Raw genomic sequence first — 9443 nt, 5'->3', positions numbered from 1 at the left:
GCCTAGAACCTTCTCGGGCTTTCATATCTATGATGTTCTGTCTCCCTGGTAACCTCAAGCCATCCCTCTCTCCTCCCCTCCCTTCTCCTCCCAGAAATTGAGGCTGGAAAAACCCACTGCAGAAGCATATTAGTAGTAATGCATACAGTACAAGGCATAATTAATGCAACTTGAATTAAACAAGCATTAATTTTATGACTTTCATACCTGTCACCATAGTCTAAACCATCATCACGCTTCCTCTGAATTATTGCAATAGCTTCTTGATTTCGCTTTTTTCCACACTGCAGGCAGAGAAATGCTTTAAAAACATAAAACAGATTATGCCTCTCTTCTACTTAAAACCCTGCAAAGGTTTCCCATTTTGCTCAAAAGTGGAAAAAAACAAACAAACTAATTTTGACAATGACCTTACAAGGCCCTGTGGAAGCTAGCCACCCATTACCTCCCTGACCTCTTCTCCCATTCCCCTGCTCTGTCACAATGGCCTCCTTGCTCTCCCTCTCCCTCCAACCTGCCTGGCACTTGTGGCTGACACGATCCTCCCAGAGGTAGCAGTATCCTTCATAGCTTAGTGAACCTCTCCCACCACTATACTTGTACTGGAACCCAACCCCCTCCCCACTCCTGCTTCTCCTTGTAACATATTATATCATATTCTTATTTGTTGTGTACTCATTGTCTGCATTTTTCACTAGACTATTAGTTCTACAAGGATAAGGATTTTTATTTGGTTTGTTCCATGGCAATACAATTCCCAAGTGCTAGAACAGTACCTGACACATAGTAGGTGCTACATAGATATTTGTTGAATATCTGAATTGGCACTGCATAGATTACTAGGGGTATAGCAAAAAGGGCTAAAGAACTTCAGAAAAATTGTTTGGAGGGTCCTAATAACTAGATCAATTTTGGAGGGGCGGAGTTGGGAGAGAAAGACATTCCTACTGAAGGAGCAGGATGGGTCAAGGCCCTAAGACTTTAAAAGGACAGAGCAAGTTCAACTAAATGAACCATTGGATTCATCTCACAGAGCCAGTTAGAGGCTATTATTTCCTCTCTGGGAGAGCTGATCATCTCCCAAAAAGAAAACGATAAAAACTGTCCTGACTCTGTAGAGCTGTAATGGGGAGGGTGGGGGAGGAGTATCTTCCAGAAAGGAAAGGGAAAGAAATAGCAAGCAAGCAAACTAGCAAGCTACAGTAAAGATCCACTAGAGAGAAAGAGGATGAAGATACACAGCAAAGGAGCATTCTATAAAATGAAGACTCAGAAACCAGGAGGAAACACAGATGGAGAGACTAGCCCTAAACAGCCAGAGCCAGGGACCACTATTCATTGTAACGAAGGTAAAGAGGCAAGGAAAAGTGTGGATGCAAGCAGGTATGTAACCGATGGTGTCTGATGGAGTCTGCTGAGAGGAAATCTATTGAGAAGGCAGCAAGAGAAGTAGATGGGAGTGGGATTTGAAGCTTGATAAGAGTAGATTAGGTTTGAGATAGCTTCTAGGTAGAATATGAGCTGACCAAGAAGACACTGAAAAATTTCCCTGCAATGTTAGAGATTACCGATTTATGTCAGGTCAATAAGTGCATTGAATGATTTTTCTCAAGATATACAAATTAGTTCCAGAATACTTATAGAAAAGAGGGATGGTTGGGTTGATCTAGAAGATGGGATTTTGTAGGGTGGCTCTGATAGGAAGGTAATGGGTCAAGGAGTTAAGGATATGAGCAAAAGGATGTTTGAAATGAAGGATGGAATCCAATTTAGATAAGGAAGATGAAGATAGGAGCTAATATAAAGGAAGAAAGGCAAGAGGTCAAAGGATAAGAGAAATCAAAGCATAATAACCAATATACTTAGAAAGTTAAACATATTCGTACCATGTGACCCAACAATCCCACTCCTAGGTATTTATTTACTCATGAGAAATGAAAACATGCCTACAGTAAGACCTGTGTAGAAATGTTTATGGCTGCTTTATTAATAATTGCCCCAAACTGGAAACTACTCATATTTGTAGCAACTGGTAAACAGATAAATGATCTTATATTCACACAATGGAATACTACTCAGCAACAGAAAGGCATGAACTACTACTATGTGCAGCAATATAGCTGAATCTCAAAAGCGGTATACTAAATGAGAGAAGCCAGACACAAAAAGGTATACACTATATGGTTCTATTTATATGACATTCTAAAAAGACAGAGTTACAAGGACAGAAATGAGATCAGTGGTTGCCAAGCACTCGTAGTGGAGAACTCAAGGGAATTTTGGGGGGCAATGGAAATACTCTATAGCTTGGTTATGGTGGTGGTTCCATGATTGTGTATGTCTGTCAACTTGTATACTACATACATTTGTCAAATAGAATTGTACACCTTAAAAACTTGAATTTTATGGAGGTGGCTCCATAGTGTAGTGGTTAGCACATCTGCTTTACACACAAAAGGTCCTGGGTTTGTGGCCCAGGTGGAGCCACGGGCCAGGGCCAGGGCCCGGGCCCCCAAGGGGTGCCAGGCCCTGGGTGCATGCCACAAGCATGTGGGAGGAGACACTCCACCTTCAGAGATCCAGTTCTTAAGGGGAAACAGCAACATCTATAAGTCAGGGGTGGGAGTGGGTGGGGGGAATTAAAGAGGGGAAAAAATTGAATTTTATTATAAGTGAATTATATCTCAATAGAAACAAAAGCATATTTGTGTAAGACTGTTCACAGTGGCTTTTTTTGGTAATAGTTAAAAACTGGAAACATCTCAAATGTCCAGCAACTAGTAAAATGGATAAACAGTAAACAGTAGTGGTACAGCCAGACAACTGAATACTACTCAACCATAAAAAGGAATGCACAACCTAGATGAAATCTCAAAGTGATGAAGTCAAATAAAAAAATACGTAGCTATCATAGTATAGGATTTCATTTATATAAAATTCTAGAAAATATAAACTAATCTATAGCGACAGAAAACAAATCAGTGGTTGCCTAGAAGGGGAGAGGGTCTTGGCGCAGAGATAGAAGAATTACAAAGGTCCATTAGGAGACTTTGGGGATTTATTATATTAATTGTGGTGATGTTTTCGTGGGTGTACGTGTATGTCAAAACTCATCTTTACTATTCTTTAAATATGTGGTTTGTTGTTTATCAATTAAACCTAGATAAAGCTTAAAAAATGTGTGACTCAATAAACCTGACTTTTAAAAAAATAAATAAATAAACCTGACTTTGAGAAAAGAATGAATGTATTGGAATAACTGAGCAAAAGTCGGGGTGACAGTCTAGTGGGTGGGTCAAAAGAAGGGAAAGCTTAAGAAGTAGGATACAACTGTGCATACATTTGGTGACCAAGTCTAGGCTGTGCCTGTGGGAGTGGGGTCACTGCAATGGAGTGAAGGTGAAGGAGAGCGGAGAAGAAACATTCAAGGAAATGGAAGGCCAAAGTGGAGGATGTTTCCATCAATGGATGTTGACATCCAAGATGCTTCAGGATTTAAAATGGAGAGGAAGACTTAAGCTAGGTGGAACTTTGGTCTGAAGTCCCAGTGAGGAGCTAGGAGGAAACTGATTCTACTACCTCACCCAGTGGAATGTGAGATGTAAGAGATTTCGCAGTTTGTACTGGAGAGGGCTGCACGGGACAAGGCACAATCAGATAAGGTAGGAAATGAGAGTGAATTCTGTGAAGCTCTTGAGGATACACGGGTGTCTGTAACTACTAAACAGGTTCCAGATGGCTCAGTGGAGGTTATGGGGGTGATTAGAAGAGGCTGGGTCAGCCTGAGAGGAATGCAGAGAAGCCTGGGGTTTGTAGCACAGGAATAGAAAGATCCTAGAGATGGGGGTGGGAGTGAGGGCGGTTTGAGGATTTTAAGAGAGACAAAGCATTTCTTAGCCTGAAGTAAATTCAGACTGGGTTTCAGCAATTATTTTTCCTCTATCTAATAGTATTGATAATATTGTTTGCCTACACATCTTTCCTAGATATTGGCTCCATCCTGTTCCATAGGTAATCTGGGTAGAGGTACAGTGTATTTATCTCTCTGGGCGCGGCTTGGAATTAAACAATTCTTTGAGCCCCTGAATATAAAAGCTGGAGTCCCATGAAACACGCTGGGTGCTCTTGACCCAAGAGTTAGTTCTCATCCTTGGAGCTGGCTGGTTGCTAGACAATGGATGCCAGTCCACTCCCAAAGGCTCCATTGGCTGTGGCCCCGGTGCTGTTGGGGACAAGACACAGTGTGGCCAAAAGATTTTCTGCATGTGTCAACCTTACCAAGTCACAGTTGATGTCCTTGCTGGCTTAGAAATGTCCACCTTTGCTTTGACCTCAGCTGGGTGTGTTCCCATTTACTTTACAACTTGCCTTTGGTCTTTATTGACAATCTTTGTTCTTCTGTATCACTCCTCTTATAAGGCATTTCCATTACTTTTTGAAAGTAAGTGGGTGGGAGGGAAGAGACGATAAATAATTAATGTTTGCTTAGCTCAGTATATTCAAAACCCATCTTCTTATCTTTTCCCTAGTCTCCAAACCTATTCTTCTACCTTGGTTATTATGCTCTCCCTTGTCCCTGAATCCCTACATCTCATCTATCTTTGATTGCCTCTTGAATTTGAAATTCAACTCTCCATTTCTATTACTTCTCATCTGAAATGTTATAATTGTTGCCAGAATAGTTGCCTTCCCTTTGTCCTTCCTGAACATTTATTAAATGTCTGAGGACACCAGTGAACTGAATATGGTACGAGAGTTTAATGCAATTGGACACTATCAGTCTAGACAAAAGAATGAAATCACAATGGATTACTTAACTCCTATTGTCTCATAAAAGACAGCATAGACGTTTCCCTGAGATTGAAACATTTCCTGGTACCAAATTCTAGGAAAAGCTATTCCTTGGGTAAAAGACATTAGAAAACATTATAGTCAATTTCTTTAAATGGATTTTTTTTTTTTGGAAAATTTTAAATGTTACTAATGAAACAAAATAGCTCCGCGAGCCTGAATAAAAGCCTAAGGCAAAACACTACCTTTAGTGGATGAAGCTGATTTAAAGGAAACGAGGCATTGTGGAAGGCAGAAAAAAAATTGAGCAGTGCCTTCAAAATTATGAGAAGTTATTTCCAATTTAGAATTCTATCCCAGCATCCTGGGTGTTTCCTTGGAGATTAGAGACTTTTTCAGATGTTCAGGTCCCAACATTGACCTCCCAGTCTACCTTTCTCAGGAAGTTACTAGATGAAAGATCAGCAAACTATAGTCCTTAATCCAAATCCAGCCCACAGCCTGTTTTTGTAAATAAAGTTTTATTGGAATGCAGCCATGCTCCTTTATGTAGTGCTCACGACTGCTCTCACATTATAATGGCAGAGTTGAGTAGTTGTGACAGAGATTGTATGGCCCACGAAGCTGAAACTATTTACTATCTACCCCTTAACAGAAAAGGTTTGCCAATAAGGTGCATAAGGGAGCAAGAAGGAGAGATAATGATGAAAAGAGGCAGACTTTAGAAATAGAAATTAATCCTTCATTATATCCATTTTAGAAGAAAATGTTGGTAAAATATACCCCCTACTTCCTTGTTTTTTGATGCTGATATACTAGACATAATTTTACTATTTATTGATGTCTGGATTAACACCATGAACATCAGCTTTTCAAGTGAAATAATTTCAGGGCCTAGGGGGTGGGTAGTGCTTTTTGTACTTTACAAATAACTCCAGAATGCTTTGATTTCTGAGTTCTTGTAGCTTCTTTTCATAGTTTTCCTGTTTCTCTCGTTTTTAGGGTGTCCATTAACATTTATTTCATCCATATACCTGCCCAGAAGAGTGTTCTCTGATATTCTGCTTCTAATCTGCTTTGACTATGGACATAAGATTATTTACCTTATTAGAACTGTGCACACATTTGGTGTAAGTAGGGCCTACGAAAGGGAAGAGGGAACTTCTAAGGAGTAAAAGACATACGTTTTTAGTTCTTGGATTTTGTTATATCTTGTTTTGGTTTCTCAGCGGCCTCTTTTCTGTCCTGTTCACCCCCTCCCCCAATTCCTTTGTCTGTTTTTGAAAGCTGAAGTAAATTCTGGATACGAAGTATCTCAAGACCACTACTCAAAAGCAAAGGATCTAATTAAATGCTATTAATCGAGTTGGAATTCTCTTCTTACAGATGACTGGTATGCTAATATGTGGTTCATCAATCTCATTTGTTTTTTTAAACATGTGCTAAAAACTTTTATTACATATATATCCATCCCTACTCAATGCACAGTATTGTTTTACATATGGTAGCATTATATCAATGGCATCCTACTGTATGCTGCCACTACTTCCCTCTCTTGCCACCAGAGAGAGGGATGGACCTTAGATTACCAGCATTTGGTATCAAAAGCATTTATTCTTATATTTTATATTTGTCCTCTGAAATCTGTTGAATTTTCCAGAGAAATACATATGTATTGCTTTACTTCGAAAAATAAATATGTGGCACTGAAAATAAAGAGAGTCCTTCACACACACAAAGTGTCTAGTAAGAATATGAAGCTAGTGGGAACAAAACTATAAGTAGTTTGAGGGGAGAAGCAATTACAAAAAAGCTGTAATTATAGAAAAAGCAACTATAAGTGGTTAAAAGCACCATTGTAACCTATTAAGTACTGTAAATAATGAGATGTTAAAGGCATCTTTTTTTTACTTGATAATTGCACATCTACATATAGAAATGTGACTTCATGAAGATGTTTAAGAATGTTTTACAAAAAAAAGTGTTTTACAGTAGCACTGTTTGCACTAGTAAAAAATTGTAGACAACCTAAATGCTCACTCTAAGGGAATGATTAAATTTTTTTCATGTACTTATCATGCGGCCATTTAAAAGAATGAGGTAGCTTTGTATGTATGGATGATACTGATTAAGAATGCAAGCTGAGAAAACCAAAACAATAATTTGTGAAGATCTATGTACCCCAATCTTCATGGCAGCACAATTTACAATAGCCAAGATACGGAAGCAACCTGAATGCCCATCAACATACAATTGGATAAAGATATTATGGTTCATATATACAATGGAATATTACTCAGCCATTAAAAAAATGAAATTCTACCATTTGCAATGACATGGATGCACCTAGAGGTTATTATGCTGAGTGAAATAAGTCAGAGAAAGATAAATACCATATGATTTCACTTATATGCAGAATCTAAGGAAGAAAAAGAACTAATCAAAAACAGACTCACAAATATAGTGGACAATTTGGTGACCGACAGAGGGGAGGGGAGTGGAGTTGGAGGCTGGGAGAATGAGGTGAAAGGTTAAAGAAGTACAAATTAGTAGTCGATAGTTGGTCAGGGGTTAGGGGAACACAGCATAGGTAATGCAATTAGCATTAATACGATGACTACGTGGAGGGCCAGGTGAGGGAGGGAGTAATTAGGAGGATTGTTTTATGAACTATATAGATGTCTAAGCAATGTACTGTATACTTGAAACTAATTAAAAAAAAAAAAAGAATGCACGCTGGATCCACACTGACTGGGTTCAAATTCCCACTCCACCACTTTCCAGTTTGTAGCACTTTAGATATGTTCCTCGACCATCCTGTCATAAAAATCCCTACTTCATAAGATTGTTGTGAGGATTAATTGAATTCATCCATGTACAACACTAAACAGGGCTTGGTGCATTACTATTAGCTATTATTATCATTGCTGATATGGAAAGACACCTATGATATATTGTTTGGTGAAAAGGTAAGGTTATACAATCATGTGTAAGATGATTCCATTTTTTTGTCAAAACAAACAAAAATCTGTGTACACGCATATATGTAATTTGCACACAGGTGAACTCTGGAATTTCTATATGAGGAGATTATGAGTTGCTAATGTTTTGTCCAGAAGTTAAAATTGCCTACAAAACTTTTTAAAATTTAGATTCTATATGTTTTTGGAATGGTTTTAGAAGGATCTATTTGAGGTTATGGGAAGTCAAAATATCCTCAAACCGGCCCTTGCCTGCAGCCACTTAATACATTCATAGAAAATGATCTAGAAAGGTTGTATGAACCACGGTTTACAGATTATTTCTGGGAATAAGGGGAGGGTAGGCAGGGAGGTGAGGGACAACCTTTACTTTATACACTTTAGTACGGTATTCTTTGCAACAGTTCATTGTGCATTGATTTTGTGTCAACATCAAACAAAAAAGCAAAAATGTCCTAAAAGAAGGTATTGGTCAATGTACTATGAAGTCATTAACAAAAAAGTGTGGTTGTGTAGAGCTTTTTGAATTAACATGGAAGAATGTTTATAAGGGAAAAACAATGATGCAGACTTTATAGCGATTGTGAATCTGCTCCCCATCTTAGTTGTATTTGGGGCTGCACAAGTGTGTAAAGGCTTTGGAGGATGCGCACTTAACTGTATTGTTAACTGGAGTTTTTTCTGGTGAGTGGGGTGGGGGTGGGGGAAGCTCTTTCAGTTTTAATTTTATGGTATTCCAAATCATTTGAATTAGTTACAAAGATCATGTATAATTCCATAAAAAGAAATAAGGATGTTTTTAATGTTGTGTAATTATCTTGTATTTGCCTACGTTACATCCGGAATGGCATTTAGTTTTCGAGATATTAACTAGATATTTATGGATTTCCACTTTTAGGAATAAATGCAATTTTAATACTAAAGGATATTTATTTCTTTATAAAAAAATGTATCTGATCTTGGACCTAATTTTGACAGTATCATCACTTAAAGCACAGCAATTCTGAAACCCCTTAATTTGAATTTCGTTTTGCAAGTGTTTTTCACATACATGACCTCACCGACAAACTAAAGGAATAAAGTGAAAATAGGCATAGTAAAAGTAAATCACTCGGGCTACCAAAAGGAACTTAGGTATTGGAATCAAAACATTAATAGGTCGTAAGAGCATATATGCTTGAATGTAAGCTTTACAAATCTAGGTTCGTTTAACTCTTAGTAGAGCTTAGTGATATCCCTTCATTCGGTAATCCTAGTTTCTAAGAGAAACAGAAACCTACACTTTATCACCGCCTTAAAAAAAAGGAGTCCTGGGAGCCTAGTCCGGGGCAGTTCGCAGCGCCCGGGCTCGCCCGGGACTGAGTCAGCGCCGGGGCCGAGAAGTTCGGCGGGAGGCGCAGGGCGGGGCTTCCTCCCTTCCACTCCGAACCCAGCTCTACTTTTCCGAGTCCACGTCTCTTCCTTTGGACAGGCGTGTTTCTTCAGGTCGAGACCAGCCAATGTGACAGCCACAGACCTTTCAAAAAAGAGTTTCGGCCCCACTTCGAGGATCTCCCCGGGCCGAGGCAGCCCAGACCAGCTCGGTCGAGCCCCTCGCGGACTGCAGCGCGCGGCTCCTCGGGGCCGAGCCCGCCGAACGCCTCGCTTCTCGGCGGCCACCGCGCGGCCCCG

The sequence above is a fragment of the Pteropus alecto genome, unplaced genomic scaffold, assembly GCF_000325575.1.
Source record: "Pteropus alecto unplaced genomic scaffold, ASM32557v1 scaffold111, whole genome shotgun sequence".
In the NCBI taxonomy this organism is placed as follows: Eukaryota; Metazoa; Chordata; class Mammalia; order Chiroptera; family Pteropodidae; genus Pteropus; species Pteropus alecto.
Note: the sequence above shows the minus strand (reverse complement) of the source record.